Here is a 19,567-nt window from a genome sequence, read left to right as displayed (position 1 = left end):
TCAGAAAGAAGCAAGGTACCTGCAGTAAAGTCCCCATGACGGGCGGGGATGGGCCGCACAAGCCAAACAGGTGTTTCCACCTGATGCTGCCGCGTGCAGGAATGAGTGAGCCGCTTGGCATGATCCTGTAATGTGCACAGATGGCTTCGTCATCCCAATCACCAGCAGCCTTCGGGGTAGGGTGAAGCGGCAGCACCACTTAAGATTGTGTAATTCTAGCAAAATCCACCTGTCTGAACTGAAGGGCCCAGAAGAAAAAAAAAAAGCCACACCCGTGTCACAGATTCTATAAAGCTGATTGACTAATAGAACTGCCGAGTCCAATGATCTTGCAGCCATCTTTAGCGCTCTGTAAAGGCCATTTATCGCCATCCTTGTGACAGTCAGCTAAAACCCTTTTAAAACACACAAGAAGAAATGTCATCAGATAACAGCTGAGACCCAAAACATGGATTTTTCCCGATTTGCTGAAGCCACCTACGCTGTACTCTCACCGATGTTTCTTTGTTTTGTAACTAAAAAAGCGTACTGTGGGGCTGGAGAGATGGCTCCGCAGTTAAGAGCACTGGCTACTCTCCCAGAGGACCTGAAGGTGGCTCATAACCATCTATAGTGGGATCTGATGTCCTTTTCCAGCAGAAAAGGTGTAAATGCAGATAGAGCACTCACAAACATAAAATAAATAAATAAGCTTAAAAATTTTTTAAAAGAAAAAATTCTAAAACTGGGGGCTAGAGAGACGGCCCAGCAGTTAAGAGCACTGGATCATTTCCCCCCAAGGACCGGGTTCAACTCCCAGCACCCACATGGCCACTCACCATGATCTATAACTCCAGTTCAGGTGATCTGACACCTTCTTCTGACCTCCACAGACATCTGAGCAGACAAAACACCCATACACATAAGTACATTAAGTAATTAAAAATTTGAACAATCCTTAAAACTGGTTAGTGCTTTGGGAAACGGTATTTGGGGAAGCCCGAATCTGTGCTTCTAGGTCATCTCACTCATATTTGGTTTTCACATTCCCTTTGCAATGAGAGTTATATTTATGCAGGTGCCTTTGTACCAGCTGGTGAAACGGGCTCTGGGTTTCAACCCCACATGACAGCTTCTACATAGGGCTGTGCTTGGGCTTACAGAAAATCATCCTATGAAGGGAAAACCCAACTGTCATGCCTTCAGAATTCTTTGAACTGTCTTTCGTTCTCTTTCTCTGAGACAGGGTCTCTAGCTCAGCCGGACTCCCGCCTCCAGTCTCAGATGTAATTCCACACTCTCAGAGAGTGCATTTTCTCTTTAGTGGGGCCCAGGTCCTGTGCTTTGTTCCAGATACCACAATGTATTATCATGAATGAGCTGCGTGTCTTCTCATCTAACGTCTGCCCTCTCACTAGACATCTCTTCATAGGCCCAGATATCATGGGTGTGTGCTGACCAGGAAAGGGTGGGCAGGTAGCAGGTGCTTAATAGATCACTGTTGAATGCAAAATAAGGTGCTCAGCTGATTCTCCAAAGCCTGGATTCTCCATGATAGTATGGATGCTGAGCCAGGAAATTCAGTTTCCCTGGGCAACCAAAGGAACTCCCTTCCCTAACCATGCAGACAAAAGAAAACAGTAGCAACAACCGTTGGAATAATTATTTAATTATTAATTAATTAATTAATTCTCAGGGATTAACTCTGGAAGACTTTTGGGGTCTTGCTGAAGCTTGCATTTCATGTACTCCCCACCCCCACCCCCATGGAGATTCATGTGGTAGAAGCTTAGTCCCCAGCATGGAGCTGGACACTATAAAAGTGGGCACTTAGTGGAAGGTTTTAGGTCATTAGAGGTGTGCCCTGAAGGAGACTGTGGAACAGCCATCATCTCCCTGGTCTCCTTTGGTTTTCTTTCATGCTCCAGCCCTGAGGGGAGCAACCTTGCTTTAATATCTGTTCCTGCTATGAAGCACTTGCCCTTCATGAGCTGCACATAAAAACAGCCTATGTATCGTGGGCTTGGTGTCCAAGACACAGCCAGAATGAAACACTTCTCTGCATGTCTCTCGTGTTACAGTGATGGGAAGCTAACCAACTCAGGGCCAGGTAATTCTCTGTCGTGGATCTGTCCAGTGCAGTCCAACAGCCTCCTCGCTACTTGCAGCTAGGTGCTAGTCTCCTCCACATTGGGACAGTCTCAGGGGTGCTAGGAACCGCTCTAGTTAAGAATGTTGGTTTGGAGGTTAGAGCAAATATACTTTCCAGTCACTGGCTGTTCGACCTTGGACATATAACTAAACCTCTCTGTGCCCATTTCTTCACCTTTAAGACGGAAGATAATCTCTTCCATATAGTTAGCACAGCTGTGAAACTTTAGCTTTTAACTGAAGCACTAACTCAGCACAGCACCTGGTCCTTCATTTGTGTAGTTAAAAAAAAAAATGCTATCTTGGAGCTAGAGAGATGGCCCTGTGGTTAGGAACACTCGCTATACAACCACAAGGACTTGAGTTCGGAGCTCAGTACCCATGAAATAACTTGGGTGTAGTCTCACACACACCTACAACCCCAGGGTTGTGAGGGATGGAGACAGGGACTTGTTGGCTGCCAGTCTAGCCAAAAAACGGCGGGCACTCCAAGTTCAGAGAGACCCTGCCTCGAAGGAAGAAGATGAAGAGGGTGGAGGCAGACTCTTGACACCCTCCTTTGGTGTCCCCATCCACACACACATACATGAGCATACACCATGCGCACCGCACTCATATGTAACATACACACGGAGAGAATTCGAGAAGCAGCATCTAAAAACTGTAGGGAAAGCAGTGCTCTTTCCATCTTACAGATGAGGACTAAGAAAGCAGGAGATAAAGACAGTGAGCCTCAGCCTTTGGCCATGCTGTGACATCAAAGGCATCCATTTGGTTTCACAAAACTAGTTCTCTTGGCTAATTCTTTGTTTACAGATACAAAAAGGCCCGTATAACTTCAGACCTTGCCTGACCGACCAGACTCTGAGCTGGTGGTGTTGCGATGCACAGACTGTTAGATCTCCCAGGCTGGGGGGAACTAGAGAGGGTCCAGTGAAATCATGGCTTTGGGCCCAAAATTCAGGGCAGTGCCAAACAAATTAATGATCAAGGCAATTTAATTCCTTATTTTGTAAAAAATCAAAATTTATTCAAAAAAAAATCCATCATGAACAGAGTATCGATATCTTAGCCAAGGACGCTGATGGGACCTTTCATTGGCTTTGATTTCTTCACTTCGCTTTGATCCTTCCGCTGGCAACTGCCAATGTGCAAAACCACTCCGTGGAGCCCCTTGAGGATGGACAGCAGGGAGGCAGCGCCCTCTTCTGGCAGATGGAAGCACAGTTTCTCTGCTAGAAAGCCGGTCTTGCCTTTGCGTCTGAGAACACTGTTCCTCACTCAGATTTCCATAAGACAAAAGCCGCAGTCGGTCAAGCAGTGCCAATGCAGCCGCTTCGCCAATTCTTCCCACAGGCAGCGCCGGCCATTGCCTTTCTTTTCCTGCTTTCTGTGCAAAAAGGCAAGGCAAGCCTTTTCTAAAGCAGCTTGTTGGTATCAAGCTGGGCGCCCCAGCCAGACCGTAAGAGGTCGCTGTGAGGGATAGGCCCAAGATTCAGAAGAAGCACTTCCTTGTTTTAAGGGCTTTGTGGTGTCTTAGATTCAACGTATTTATTTACGTTTAGCATCTTTCTTTGAAATCGTCGCATACAAATCTCAAAAATAACGGAAAAGCGCTCACCCACTGCACCCAATTTTTCCTTTTCACTAGTTGCTATGAATACAAGTTTTTCATTCAGGAATAGGCCTCCAAACAGTGCAACGCTTTACCCTTACACATCAGGGTGTGTTTCCCAAGAACAAGTAGGTTTCCTTGACCACCAGACGGGTATTACCAAAACCAGGTTTAACAATTATACAAAAAGTCTACGGCCATACCACCCTGAACGTGCCTGATCTCAGAAGCTAAGCAGGGTCGGGCCTGGTTAGTACTTGGATGGAAGACCTCCTGGGAATACCAGGTGCTGTAGGCTTTTAAAATAAATAAATAAATAAATAAATAAATAAAAAATAAATAACAATTATACAGAAGTGTTACCTCATCTATAACATTACTCCAGTGTTGTCAGCCATTATAATAAGGCCCTTTTTGCATTTTTTCCTGGATCCAACCTAAATTACGTATTTGCTTAGCAGTCTTGTCTCAGGTCACCTTTAATCTGTTACTGGAGTTGTTAGGTCAGAAGCGAGGCCCTGGCATTCCTGACTGGCCAAGCTTGCCACCCGTCCTCCACGGGCCTTAAAGAAACTAGTGGAAAAGGAGAAAGGAGATCTCTTCAGTTGGTCACGCTGGGGAGAGGGACAAACAGGCCAGTGACCACCAAGTCTGTCCTCGGAATCTTGATAGGAGGGTTAGGTTTAGATGGAAGGCCAAAGGTATGCACAGATGGACAATGCTGGTCAAGGTATGGCCCTGCCCATCACTGCTCTGCCATCATCTTGTCTGTACTGAAAGTTGCTCCAAAATGTTGTCAGAAGTGCATCAAATCTCTTCCTGGGAGGCAAGTTCCCCTCTGGCTGACATGAGGTTGGGATCCCTTAGAATATCTTTGATTCTTACCAGAAGTGACATGACCTGGAGCTTGTGGGAGTGCAGTCCAGTTACTTAGTTAAAGTCGGAGTGTGTGTGACACTAGGGCTCTCTGTGTCTGCCTCTCCGCCTCAATGGTGCCTGAGATGGCCGCTTCTGCCTCTCGGATGTGCTTTCTTTTCCTCTTTCTCTCTCTCTCCCTCTCTCTTTTCCTTCCTTCTCCCTCCCTTCTTCCCCTCTCTTCCTTCCTTTTTTCTTCATTTCAGATCTCTCTTTCTTTCTTTCTTTTTTTCTTTTTTTCTGGATCTCAGGTAGCTGAGGCTGGCTTCAAACTTACTGTTTAGCTGAGGATGAATCAGAGTTTGAGTTTCCTGCCTCTACTTTCCAAGTTCTGGGCTAGGAGGCATGCACTACCTTATCTATCTTGGGATCTCTTAGATGAGCATCTCCTGGCATCCCAGGACAGCTGGGTGAGTTAGACACAGGAAGCAGACATGAATTAAAAGTACTTAGTCGCTCACACTAAATCATCGCTATTTGATACCATCCATGACAACTGAAAGATAGTTTCTTGAACCGTGTAGGGCAGGCTATTTCTATGGAAACACAATTATATAGTAATTATAATGGCTGTGGGTACCAAGCTGTAGTGGATCCCTCATTTCATAGCCTCCTGAACAATAGCTCCTCATTTGACGGTTGAGGAGGTTATGCCTAAGAGTGGACAAGCACCTGACCCACATCTCTCAAGCATGAGGCACTTCCAGGAATATTTGGCTCTAAAATGTAAGCGCTGGTCATGACCTGTTGTAAATAGGGGCGGCGGGGCTGCGTCCCCAGCACCCCAGCTGCCTGCTCGGCTAGCTTATGCCCCGAAATAATTATACGGACACTGTATTCTTTTAAACACTGCTTGGCCCATTCTCTTCTAGGCTAATTCTCACATATTAATTTAGCCCATTTCTAATCATCTGTGTGTAGCACCCCAAGGTGCGCTTACCGGGGAGATTCTAGCCTATGTCCATCCTGGGTCGGAGCTTCATAGCGTGTGTCTGCCCAGGAGCCAGGAGCTTGGCGTCTCTCTGAGGCATCTGCTCCCGAGAGGAGAGCTGTCGAGTCTGACCTCACTTCCTCTTCCTCCCAGCGTTCTGTTCTGTTTACCCCTCCCACCTATCTTCTAACCAATAAAATGGGCCAAGGCAGTTTCTTTATTAGCCAATGACCTTCCTCCATCAATGACCTCTCCTCTGCATGGAATGGTGACAAGGTCTGCCACCATTCCAGCTCAGAACACAGAGAACAATTCACGGCCTCCTCATCCCTGGATTGCGAGCGACCAAAGATTACACTCCGCAGTTTGAAACTTCCTGGCTTGGTTCAGCATCTCAGCCCAAGTCACAGTCAGAGTTACAGTGGCTGAAAACTAAAGATGTTTATTTGTGAAGAGCAGAGCACCGAGGTGGCCAAACCTGTGCTGCTTAGAGCATGGTGGAGAGGTGGAGGTCATGGGAGGTTTTTAAAGGAGGCTCCCACAAAATAATGTCTGTTGTTCTTTTTTAAAAAATGCTGCAAGATCCCCGCGGCAGTAGGCAGCAGAAATGCTGTAGGTCCCAAATGGTGGCAGCGGGCCATGTGGTGGCAGGCAGCGGGCCCTGGGAGCAGCCAGTCCCAGGCAGAAATGGCTGCCGGTCCCAGAGCGGTGGCCTGAGTGGTGATGGCGGGCCATGTGGCGGCAGACAGTGGGCCCTAGGAGCAGCCAGCCTCAGGCAGAGACAGCTGCTAGTCCCAGAGCAGTGGTGGCGGGCCATGTGGCAGCAGGCAGTGGGCCCCAGGCAGAGATGGCTGCTGGTCCCTGAGTAATGGCTGGTTCCAGGCAGGGAGACACATGGTGAGCAGGCAGAAGACAGAAACATGGATAGACACGACATGCAGAGTGAGGTTGAATGTTTATTCAGGGGTTATGGAGGAGGAAGGGTGAAGTGGGGGACAGAGAGAGAGGGAGAGAGAGACAGAGAGACAGAGACAGAGAGAGAGACAGAGAAGGGGGGAAGCAGAGAAGCAGGGAGAGAGGAAGATGGAAAAGAGAGAACAAGCTCAGGCCAGAAGCTGAAGATCAGCCTGTCTCAGCGGATGGGGAGGGGAGTGGGTGTGGCTTGTCTCTTAAAGGGACCAGAACCATAACATTCCCAGGTCTTCCTTATAATAAAAAGCACGCACATCAAGGAAGCAGAAAAGGAAGGGGCCAAGATGGCGGCGGGCAGGTCAGAGGTAATGGGAGTGGGCATGGCTTGTCCCTTAAAGCGACAGGAAAGCACAACAATGTCAAACGGTAATCTTGGCGGCAATTGCAGCATCAGTCTGAGGGTAAACAGGTTCCTAGATACATATCCTCAGTTTTGTTTTCCAAGGGACTCTCACTGGGGGCAAGCCAGGCTAGCCTTAAACTTGTCATCCTCCCGCCTCAATCTTTCCTGTGCTGGGATTGCGGACGTGTGCCACCGTCCTTGGTTAGAAGCACTTTTTGTGTGCCATTGCGATGGCCTTTATGTGAGGTAGTGGTCCCGGGAGGCTTTATTGTGATAACCAGTACCAGAAAATAGACTTCGGGAGCTCTCCATTCAGAAGCTCCTGGTTTTTTGTGTTAGCATCAGTGACTTCATTCTGATTCTGATGACTTTGTCCTAGAGGCCTCCAGTGGTTTGTAAGGCATGCTCCAGGGGCACATCCCCTTCCGAGTCATCAAACATTAGACCCCGATATATCAATCCACCAGAAGCCACGGCAGCTGCAAAGTTAGAGTAGGAAAGCAGGCTTGAGCAGGTGACAAACCTCAACTAGGCAGTGACTCACAGATGATTCTCAGGGTGGGCGTGACACGCCCAGTGTAGAAATTCCCTTGCAGAGCAGAGTCTCCAAAGCAGTCCCCAGACCACACCTGGCTGCAGATCGGTGTTATTAACTGCCTTCTTCCTTCAGATATCATTCCTGGAGGCCTTGACACAGTAGTTCTTGACTTGGGACTTGGAATCAGTTTGCAAGGTGAATTTTTCAGAGATTTAACCAACAATCTGCCCTTGTAAGGGTGGAGGTTGCCATGACTGAATGTGCTTCATCCTCTGCAAAACTCACTGTGCTAGAACTATGCAAAGAAGTGGTGAGGTCATTAAAACACGATTAGATTACTAAGAGGGAACAATTCCCTTCTACAGGAATGGACTTGTTCTAGCAAGAGTGACTTCTCAAGCCAAGTGTGGTGGCACATGCCTTTATTCCCAGGACTCAAGAAGTACAGGCAGGAGGCTGTCAGTGTAAAACCAGCCTAGGCTACATAATAATACCTTGCCTCAAAATTCCAGGTGATTACAAACCAAGTTCACCCACTGGGTGAACTACTGTTTTCTACCCTGGCTTGAAGCAGCATGAGGCTTCTACCCGAGGCTCCTACCTGACAGGGACTTTCAGGCCTCTTGAGCCCGAGACAAGATGAGCCTTATTTTTTTGTTGTTGATGGTGGTTTGTTTTGTTTGTTTGTTTTTTAAAAACAGGTTCTCTTTGTGTAACAGCTCTGGCTGTCCTGGAATTTGTTATGTAGACCGGGCTGGCCTCAAACTCAGAGATCCAACTGCCTCTGCTGCTGGAGCGCTAGGATTAAAAGTGTGCACCGCCACACTTGACTCCTCATTTCTTTATAAATCAGCCCACCTCCAGGATGCTGTTATACCAGCAGAACACACAGGAAGAGAGGCATAAAAGGATGAATAAGCTGGAAGGTGGTGGCAAAGGCAGGCAGATCTCTTTGAGGCCAGCCTGGTCTACAGAGTGGGTTCCAAGATAGCCAGGGGTACACAAAGAAATCCTGTCTTAAAAAACAGGAAAACAAAACAAAACAAAAGGATAAATAAAATAGCTTCTTCCATGAAAGACTCAAAATTAAGTAATTAATGAGACTCATATACAGTTTCACTGAGTTTTCTAGGTCTCTGAAATATCTATATCCAGTGGCCATGAAACAGTCACAATTTTGAATTACCAGCCTAAATCTTAAACTCAAATCACCTTGAGTCCCATTGGCCACTATTTGATCTGTGCTATTATGACTTCTGACTGTAATGCAGAGAAGACTAGCTACCATCCCAGTTTGTCCAAGGCGGCAGATGGGTGAGTTCCTACAAAACTAGATTTTCAACACTAAATAAAAATGAGTCATGGGGGCTGGAGAGATGGCTCAGCGGTTAAGAACACTGCCTGCTGTTCCAGAGGTCCTGAGTTCAATTCCCAGCAACCACATGGTGGCTCACAACCATCTGTAGTAAGATCTGGTGTCCTCTTCTGACCTGCAGAACACTGTACACATAATGAATAAATAAATCTTTAAAAAAAATGAGTCATGAGCAAATAATTAATTGATCACTCTAGCATTAGAATCAGAATAGGAGGCAGAGGATGGATAAGCAGAAGGAGATAGACAAAGTATTTATTTTACTTAAGAATTTGTTAACACCTGAACAAATATAAGGGGTAGGTGTTCTACTATCCCTATTGGATAAAAGGAGGTACGCTAGAGCTGAGAGAACAGACAACTGTCAGAGTACCCACTGAGTGAATGGCAGACTAGACCTACCGGAGAACACATTTGTGTCCCCACCCATCCCTTTGCATTGCCCTAAGGAGCTCCTGTGTCAGTGAGGTACAGATAAAGTCCAGGAACTGTATTTAAAGTTAATTCTGAGACTGAGAGCCAGCTTCTCTCTAAGAAGTCAGTGGAAGCTGTTTCCGTGGAGACCCGTTCACATCCAACCAAGCTGTGTTCAAAAGGAGGCCCAATGGTGAGGAGGCGTCATTTCTAGCAGGTCCCCAGCTTCTCCAACACGTCTCCCACCACTTGGGATTTCAGTGGAGTCTTTATTGCAGCCTCCGGCATGAGACACACAAAGCTTCGGAGGCTCTCGGGAGTGCCAGGTTGGTTGACAGCATAGATTCAGCAAACCATCCTGCTCCCTGCCCCTCATCACACCTGAAGTGACTTCGGACGATTTATCCAATCCTAAGACACCATTTCCTCAGTGTTAAATGGTAGAAGTATCAGAGGCCGAGGAAGAAAGTAAAAGGGTTGATACACGAAATCCACAATGTTAGGTCTAGGGTAGGCAAGGTTCAGAAACGTTCCCCCACTGCCAGTGGCCCACTGCTCACCTGCCTTTTAATGAGACCAATCTACTTGGGAAATGGCGTGAAGAACCAGGAATCATGGCACTCTGATCACTGAAGCTGATCTCTTCCAGCTTGGACTGAAACACCTCACTCCGCTGTGTTCCCACATCTATTCCCATTCTCATTTCATAGTCCGAGCTAGCTTCAGATTTGCTTCCTGCCTCTGGGTGTTAGGTGTGCTTCCACATCCAGCTTAAAATTCTCTGGTTTTTGGGCTGGAGAGATGGCTCAGTGGTTAAGAGCATAGCCTGCTCTTCTAAAGGTCCTGAGTTCAATTCCCAATAACCACAAGGTGGCTCACAACCATCTGTAATGGGGTCTGGTGCCCTCTTCTGGCCTGTAGGCATACATGCAGACAGAATATTGTATACATAATAAGTAAATATTTTTAAAAAGAATCAAAATTCTCTAGTTTTCAATATACTCAAGTGTCCTGGCACACCCCCCGACTCCCCCAACTGGAAAGTGGACCTACGGGTGTCGTGTGTGCACTAGGCAAGTGCTCTACTCCTGTGCTGTGTCTGCAGCTGCCTTTCCACTATTTATTTTGAGACAGGGTCTCGAGTTGTTCAGACTGGCCTTGAACCTAGCCTATAACCCATCGAACTTGCGATGTTCCTTCTTCAGGCTCCCTGGGCCTGTGCCACTGGGGCCGACTGTCACAGCACCTTTTTGCTGAGTTATTTCTCCTTTAGACATTTTTTTTTTATGATGAAGATGTCCCTGTGTATGTGGCACCTGTAGCAACTGTGGTGTTTCATCGGTGTTTTTAAGCCACCTCTGTGTAATGCCACACTATGTGAACAACTGTGCTATTTTGACTAAGTCCTGAGGCTTTTCATTTTTTAATTGGGTGTGTTTGGGCTTTTCTTGACTGTGCTCATTCCTATGGATCTTAGAACAATCTCCTTATCTCCCTCGAATAGTGTTGTTGAAACTGTGACTGCATTATCTCATGCCTGGTTTCAGAGCTTTCCAGAGCGCCGCTTCTTCTGGCTGCATTTACTAACCAGATGCAGTCCGTTCATAGACATCAGTGTCACACCTCGGGGTTCCTAGATCTGTGTCTCTCTGCCCAGTTTGAAGCAAAGACCCTCAGTCATGAAGGGCTGCTAGCATAGATTATTGAAGACCACGGAAACATTTCTGCTCAGTACACTGGCTGATCATTTCTCTCGATCTGGTCCCTTGAACTAAGTTGCTTTACTGGGTACATTCCATTCTCTGCTGAGCTCAGTTCTCCATGGGGGCTGTTCTAACGAGAAGCTCATTTTCATGGCGAAGACATAAATTAGGAAACTGGCCCCCTTGCCTTCCCTCTCCATCTGCTGGCTTCCCATATGCTCACTTCCTTTTTTAAAATTCATCTTTTAATTCAAATCTGGGCTTAATCAACCATTTCCTGTTGCTAGCATTTGAAGCCCAGCAATTTGGGGGTTTAGTACTGTCTGCTTCTCTGTAAAGGTCCAGGATAATATTGTGGAAATCTTCCGTCGTTTTCCAACTCCCTCTCAGGTGCTTGCAGAGTTCAAGCTTTGGGGAGGGCTCTCTCAAAAGTCAAACTCCTATCCTCACACAAATCTCCATGACTAGCGCTGGGCTCTGCTGGCTCTTTGCACAAATGAGCTCAGTATAGTAAGAATGATTTCGGGTGCTGACAAGATGCTCAGGGAATAAAGCACTTTCTGTGCACATAGAGACCAGAATTTGGATCCCTAGGACCCACATTAAAAACAAACCAATGAAAGAAAGGGACACAGTAGTGTCTATAATCCCATCGCTCCTGTGACATGGGAAGTGAGGACTGGAGAATTCGCAGAAGCTCATGGGCCAGCTAACTTGGTCTGCACAGCAGGAAACAGCAAGGGACTGCATCAGAGCAAGGTGCATAGTGAATACCAACAGTTGAGGGAGTCCTCTGACCTCCACATGGGCAGTTTGGTTTTGTAGTAATATGAGTGGCGGGGCTGCGTCCCCGGCACCCCGGCCCCCCGGCCGCCTGGCTAGCTTATGCCCCGAAATAATTACACGGACACTGTATTCTTTTAAACACTGCTTGGCCCATTCTGCTTGGCCCATTAGCTCTGGCCCTTACTGGCTAATTCTGATATCCCGATCAACCCATCTCTAATAAACTGTGTAGCTCCGGTCTTACCGGAAAAGATTCAGCATGTCTGACCTGGCAGCTTGCTTCATCGTGCGCCTGCCCGGGAGAGCGGAGCATGGCCTCTCTGAGCTCACTTCCTCTTCCTCCCAGCATTCTGTTCTGTTTACTCCTCCCACCTATAATGCTTTAACCTATGAGGCCAAGCAGTTTCTTTATTACTTAACCAATGACCTTCCTCCATCAGTTTGGCACATCACACATGTGCCCACAGGGACACATACAAACATGCACACGCCCACTCACACATGTGCACATGCACACATTTTGGGCTTCAGATTGACACAGTGTCTTGTCTGGTTTGAGTTTTTTTTTAAATTTTCTTTCTGTTTGAGACAGAATCCTGATATGTACCTCCACAAACCTTGCAATTTAAACTCAGAGGAACATTCTCCTTGAAGGAAAGAATCAGAGTGAATCTTTCATACCTGGACTGCAATGCAGATTTGGGAGGTTAGTAATATTTTATTTACAAATAAAGGAATAAATGATATTTTGGATTAGTTTGAGAGGTTTTTTTTTTCTTTAAAATGCTAGTGTGTCATAGATTGCTGAATGTTTAGCGTTAGAATTTTTCACGTTTCACATCCTTCATATTTAATCCTATAACTGGCTTCGGAAGCAGGTAGCTCAATAGTTTCCACACAAACTTTGCTTTCAGACCTGCACATCTGTTCATTATGACAATAATACTGGTTGACTGTGTGACTTTCGTGGGTTATTTAGTCTTAGAACCTCAATTTTTTCCCCTCATTTGTAAAGTGGGGCTAGTAATAAGTGCCCGCCTAACAGGCTTGTTGGAGGCTTCGGTGAGATAACTCATGACACACAGACACACTAGAATTCACTATCGTATATGTATTCATTTAGGTGGCTTTTGACTCTCCCAGGCTGTGAGCTCCTTTCCACTTTCATGTCTCCAGGGATGAGTGGCACAGAACAGGCATATGTTAATTAGCTGTTCCTACATGCCTCACCAAGTGAACTCAGAGCCTGGAAGAGTGAGAGCCATCTAAATGAATACATATACTATAGTGAATTCTAGTGTGTGTGTGTGTGTGTGTGTGTGTGTGTGTGTGTGGTGTGTAAGAGAGGAGGAGGGGGAGCATGAATGCGCATGTGAATGAAGTAACAGGGCAGGTACTGCAAGGCAGTATCATCTGAAGTGCAAATTGAGAAGAGAATTTAGTGCCTGGCTTACAGGTGCCCCGCAGATGTACCCGGGGCCGGCTCATGCTTTATAAGACTTGGAATTCGTCTAGCTGGCATCTGGGTACATGTGGGATCTTTTGTGTTTTGTTTTTTCTTTTGCAACACTTCCATGTTGAGCATGGCCTTTGTGTGACTCTCTGGTTAAGCAATCTCCATTATTTTTTTTTTCTTAAAAACAGACTGTGTATTCATTAGTTTTCTTGTTGCTGGGATCAAATACATGACCGGGACAGCTCAAGGGACAGAGAGTTTCTTTGGGCTTGCAATTCGAGGGGTCCCAGAGGATGATAGTGGATACAGGGAATTCCTTAGAGGGGAAAGATGGAAGCAGGGGTGAGAGGCAGCTGGTCACCTTGCATCTGCGGCCGTGAAACAGGGAGAGATAAAGGCCAGTGCTCAGTTCACTTTCTCCTTGATACTGGGTCTGGAACCCCAGACCACTGAATGGTGCCACTCATACCTCACCTTCCTATCTTGATGGAGGAAGGTCATTGGTTAAATAAAAAGAAACTGCTTGGCCCTCATTGGTTAGAAGATAGGTGGGAAGAGTAAACAGAACAGAATGCTGGGAGGAAGAGGAAGTGAGCTCAGACTCCACAGCTCTCCCACGCCTCAGAGAGATGCCATGCTCCCAGCTCCCAGGCAGACGCACGCGATGAAGCTCCGACCCAGGATGGACATAGGCTAGAATCATCCCAGTAAGCGCACCTAGGGGCGCTACAAAGATGATTAGAAATGGGCTAAATTAATATGTGAGAATTAGCCTAGAAGAGGCTAGATAGAAATGGGCCAAGCAGTGATTAAATGAATACAGTTTGTGTGTTGTTATTTCAGGCATAAGCTAGCCAGGCAGCCAGGGTGCTGGGGACGCAGCCCTGCCACCCTTATTACTACACTATCTAGAAAATTCTTCAAAGACATGCCCAAAAGTTTGCGTCCTGTGGGATTATATAGATCCAGTCAATTGAGAACAATGTTCATCTTTACAGACCCTAAGACCTTAAGGACAACTAGTGCATCTGGGGTCCACAAGCAGTCACGGTGCTTGCTGCCAAGTCTGATGACCTGGGTTCTAATCTCAGGACTCCTACGATAAAAGAACCAACTCCTATAAGATGTCCTCTGGTTTCCACACACATGCCATAGTGGTGTGTACTTACACACACACACACCAATCAATAAGTACCTTTTTGTAGTAATAAGGGTGGCGGGGCTGCGTGCCCAGCACCCCGGCCGCCTGCTTGGCTAGCTTATGCCCCGAAATAACAACACACAAACTGTATTCCTTTAGACACTGCTTGGCCCTTTAGCTCTAGCCCTTACTGGCTAATTCTGATATCCCGATCAACCCATCTCTAATAATCTGTGAGCACTGGTCTTACTGGGAAGATTCTAGCCCACGTCCATCCTGGGTCGGAGCTTCATTGGGTGTGTCTGCCCCGGAGCCGGGAGCATGGCGCCTCTGTCTGAGGCATCTTACCTCACTTCCTCTTCCTCCCAGCATTCTGTTCTGTTTACTCCACACACCTATGTTCTAAGCTATGAGCCCAAGCAGTTTGTTTATTACTTAACCAATGAAATCAACAGATTGATATATGACACTCCCACATCACCTTTTAAAAACTTAAACCAAGCAAACAGCCTGACTTGTCACCAAGAGAGTACCTAGCATGTGGCAAATTTGTAGCAGTGTTTGATGAATTAGTAAATGAATGAATGAATGTTTTGACTCCTCGCTGGCTATACGGTGGCTCTGGGACCTATCCTGTAATCTCTCTGCAATGTGGTGTGCTCAGTGCTTGTGGGGACTACATGGTTTCATGCCCAGTGACTGCAGAACAAACACGCATTAAGCAGGAGCCACTATAGCCACTGCTCATCTCTGACTGATGTTCTTCGGAGTCTAGGACACCTCTCCAGACTTGTGATGGGACACAGCCTGAGGTGCTCTGCCAAGGGATTTTGAAACTCTTTGCTAAAGCTGGAGTGAGACCTTACAGCTGATAAGGAGCTTCTGTTCGGTCAGGAGAGAAGAAATTCTCCGACTGCCCTAGTCACCTGCTCCTCAATGGTAGTGTCGAGAGTGTCATAGACTCAGCGGGAATAAAGGTGGGAGAGGCAAGGTGTTGGGGACTTCTTCATTTTTTCCCTACATTCTTGGCTTCACTGTTAAGACTGGTGCTAATTAAGGCTTCTTTCTTGTCAGTCATCTTGTGAAGAGTCACCAAGAATGTGCTTTGCCTCTAAGGTTCAATTAAGTATGTCCAGGCAATAAAACTGTGAGGGGAAGAGACTGGCTACAGAAACTTCAGGCCTTTGGAGGCCTGAGACCAAAGGGTATGAATTAAAGGAGGAAAAAGGAGGACTAGCCACCCATTTTTAAGTTTTTGTTTGTTTTTGACTTGTTAGGGGTCAAACCCAAGGTCTCATGCTTCTTCTTCTTCTTTCTCCTCCTCCTCCTCCTTCTCCTTCTTCTTTTTTCCTTCTGAGACTCACTATATACCCCTGGTTGGCCTGGAACTCACATAGATTCACCCGCCTCTGTAGTGATGAGATTAAAGAAACGTGCCACCAAACCTGTCAGGCCTCAGCCTGTGCCACTCTATCACTGACGTGTGTGTGTATCTCAACCCCATGTATAAACTACTGAGGAGGGAAATTTAAGATATCTTAAAAACAACCGCTTTCAAGCACACACAGTAAAGGCTTCAAGGCTAGGCCTTCTAGAAGGATCTTTGTTCATTGAACTTATTCTTATATTAACTAAGTCCTGAAATCACCCCTCTGCATCTGTTTGGTAAATGCTCCCAGACTCCAAGGTTGCAGGGCCTACAGTAAGTGGCCACTGAGGAAGCCAGGGTAGCTCATTTGGGTTCTTTGCCTCTCTAGGTCTGTAGTGATGTCATTGTGGACAGGTGGGTTGGAAAGGTTCTAATATTACTGACTTGGTAGGAAGGAAGAAGGCCACAACAATTTGTCCAGGCCACCAAAAGATGGTGACTTGCTACAGAAGCTGTGGGAATAGTCACCAGAAGTGAGTCAGGTGCAGTTCTTGAGGCCTGAGTGATGCGGCAGCCAGCATCTGGCATGATGAGGATTCAGCCTGAGCCAGGAATCTTGTCCCAGACTTTGGGGTAAGTTCCAGAAGCTGGATAGAAAATCGTTTTGGACAGGAGTGTGCACCAGTGGCTTCGGGGACCTCCACTAGGAAACTCTAGGGTTTCTTGTCCATTCTTAGAAGCTAAAACATGCTCAGCTTAATCCAGATCTGTTTGCTACAGAGCCTGCTGGAACATGCTAGAGGGCAGCCCTTACAGAGGATATATGTGGTCCAGAATCCTGAGGAACACTAGTTCCACCCATGCAGATAGAGGCAGAGGGTCTAGGATTCCGTGCCACAGGAAGACTTGTGCTGTGTGAGTGTAGGGCCAGGTCCTTTACTTATCTCTATGTGGCCATTCGGTGCTCAATGCATACTTGTTAAAAGAATGGCTGGGTGTTTTGACTAGAGTTAAACTTGCAGCACAGTGTGAGCCTAAAGGGATTTAGGGAGGGCTTCCTGGAATGACTTTTTTTTTTCTTTTTGGTGTTTCGAGATAGGGTTTCTTTGTAGCTTTGGAGCCCGGAGCTGGCTCTTGTAGACCAGGCTGGCCTCGAACTCACAGAGATCCGCCTGCCTCTGCCTCCTGAGTGCTGGGATTAAAGGCATGCGCCACCACCGCCTGGCTCTGAAATGACATCTTAACTGAGACTTTGGAACAGGAAGAGTAGCCAGGCCACACTGTCCTTTGCTTGGTTTTACGAGGTAAGAAACAACAATATACTTTTCGGAAAGTTTTCTAGATGCTAAACACTAGGGTCTCATCCCTTCATCTCCACCCTATAGTTCAGTAGCCAAGGCTTACTTTGGAATTCCCAAGAGTCTCTAAACTCTCAGGGTTTGGATCTTTTTGGTGGGTGAAAGGCTCAGAAACGCTAGGCACACAGTAGATGCTCAGTAAACCAAACAGTGCCCGAGAACTTTGGCTTCGCCTGGCAACGTGGCAATATTTGCTCCCTAATGTCCGCCCCTGAGCACTCTTTATGCGAGTTCTTCCTCTGGGAACCCACTAGATGCTCGTGCCTTAGGTTCACGGTTGGTGGAGGCGGGCTTCTGGGGAAGGACTGACCTGCCGGGTTTAATGTATTGAGTTAGGGACACGAATTAGCTCGGGGTAGCGGTTCGGCATACACCAAACAAAACCCGGCTGCTGAGACACAACGCGCGGTTCGAGTTGGACGGGTTTTTCTGTCGGAGGACGCGAGCGTGCGCGTTGCGCCTTTAAGGAGACATGCCAAGCCTATCACTGAGAGCTGGGAGTGCGCAGGTGCGGGGGCCTGGGAACGGAGGGCGGTGATCCGGCTGCTGGACCCCGACCTCTGAGGTCTGTCAGGTGAGCGAGGCGGGAAGTTAAGGTGACTGTGGCTGTGCTCTTAGGAGAGGGATGGCAGCCTCCCACGACCTGGCCATCTGCCCCCATTTTCCGAGGCCAGCCCTTCCACCCCAGCATCGCAAGGGTGAATGCAGATGGGTCCGAGATACAAACCTCCCTTCCTGTTCCATTTTCCCGCTTTCTCTTAAGGTGCGGGCGCGGGGGAGGGGGGAGGCCTGAGATGTTCCCCAAGCCGGGTCTCCCCACTGGCTGGCTCGCTGCCTTAAGCTTAGGAATAGAGTGAGGACTGAGTGGGATATGCATCCCATTTCTCTTTCTCCCGATCCCCCGTGCTTGCACCAGCCGCGGTGCCTTTCTCCTAGTGCCAAGGTGGTTTTGGTCCTCCACCCCACGCACTCCAACCCTGCTACCTTCTCCGCTCTAGAGCAGGACGACAACTAGCTTTTCTGGTACCAGGGAATCGCGGCACCATTTTTGCGGATTCGTAGCCTCATCGATGGAAACATTTTAAAGCTCCGGAACCATGTTAAGAGTTTGAGAGAAAACTGGGCAGGCAGGCTGTAAATTTCTGTGGCTGGTGGAAGGAGGGAGGTGGAGAGGAAAGTCGTGCCCTTTGAGTTAGGGTCAACACGGGCTCAGCAGTGGAAACTCTGCAAGCAACTGTGTGGAGGGGCTTCGAGCATCAGGGAGAGATCTGTTCAGAATGTCGGGGACAAGCATGATTAGCGTTTTGAAATAGAGCTCAGAAAAGTGGGCAGACTTAACAGTGAAGATGTGCTAGCAGCTGCCTCTAGGGAGGGGCTTCTGAGCTCTTATCTCGCTAAGTGATAATTATTCCTACCCTTACCTACCAAGTCTTTAGGTCTGTCGTCCTTGCTGAGAGGCAATCTCCTGGCTAGGTGGCTCAATTTTTAAAGACCACGCTTTACCGGGAGGAAATGCTTTCTTGGTGTGTGTGTGGGGGGGGGGGGGGGGGGGCTCTCAACAAAGACTACCAGCCTCTAGTTTCCTCCCTTGCATGTGGTACTTGAAATCTTAAAGGAGGGAAATTATGATGCTTCCTGTTCTTTCTTTCTTTCTTTCTTTCGTTTTTGTTTGTTTTGTTTTGTTTTTTGAGACTGGGTTTCTCCGTGTGCTGCTGACTAGAACTCTCTCCAGAGATCAGGTTGGTTGGCCTTGAACTCACAGATCCGCGCGCACCGCAAACGTGAGCTTCCTTTTCTTAAAAAAAAAAAAAGCGTTGCCAGGGAGACAAGAGGTGGAGCCCGAAGCTCATGATGGGAGAGGGAGTCCTTTCTTCAAGCCTGTCTGGCTACCTAACACTCCCAAATGACCTAGTTCCCTGTCAGGTACCTCTCTTGCCATGACCAGACTTCCGTACCTACCCTAAGATTTCTCTCCTTCCGCGAACATCAAATCTCCTTTGGCCTTCTGATGCTTTTGCATGCCCCAATTCCCTTTTCCTTTGGAGGAGCCAGGAAGCTGGTGGTCTAACAACAGCCAGAGAAGAATTTAGCATCCCTGCTGGCAGGGACTGGGGCTTTCTGGTTGCCTTAGAGATGCAGATAATGCTAGCTGCTGGGCTAAGCACACGTGATTTACTCCCACACCCACAGACCTGTGGGGAGGCCACATCAACCTAGTGGGGTTGGGGAGGAGGATCAAACGGCTGTGTGTGCAGGGGATATGTTATTTTGAGCTTTTTTTTTTTTTTTAAGGTCCCAGGCTCTAGGTGTTTAAGAAAAGTAAGAGGAGAGCCCTGCTCTAGCTGGGACCTTGAAGACAACCTTTGCTTGACTCCCTGCTCAGGCGTCCCTCACGGCTGGCTGCCACCAGCTGCTATTAAATACCGAATGTAACTGTAGTAGCTGACAAAGTAAGCAAGTACTCAGTGCCTGATTCTGCCCTAGCCACTGAGAAGCATTACCCGTAGTACTGTCTTGATTG

General features: G+C 47.4%; 1 protein-coding gene and 1 pseudogene across 2 annotated transcripts in view; both read left to right on the top strand.

Moving 5' to 3' along the window:
* Window positions 1-3,934: 3,934 nt before the first annotated feature.
* Window positions 3,935-4,043, top strand: LOC121455463 (annotated as a pseudogene).
* A 13,498-nt stretch (window positions 4,044-17,541) lies between these two features.
* The window catches only part of Abhd6 (abhydrolase domain containing 6, acylglycerol lipase), a 46,579-nt gene continuing 44,553 nt past the window's right edge, over window positions 17,542-19,567 (top strand). The window contains exon 1 of one of the 2 annotated variants that reach the window (XM_041663000.1): window positions 17,542-17,620. The gene's annotated coding sequence lies outside the window, so the exon portion shown is untranslated. The remainder of the gene's footprint in view (window positions 17,621-19,567) is intronic. The other variant, XM_041663001.1, reaches the window with a different exon arrangement.

Source organism: Microtus oregoni, unplaced genomic scaffold (genome assembly GCF_018167655.1).
Source record: "Microtus oregoni isolate MIOR12 unplaced genomic scaffold, Mior012 000013F_ref0000133, whole genome shotgun sequence".
Taxonomy (NCBI): domain Eukaryota; kingdom Metazoa; phylum Chordata; class Mammalia; order Rodentia; family Cricetidae; genus Microtus; species Microtus oregoni.
This window is presented reverse-complemented; position numbering and strand designations above follow the sequence as displayed.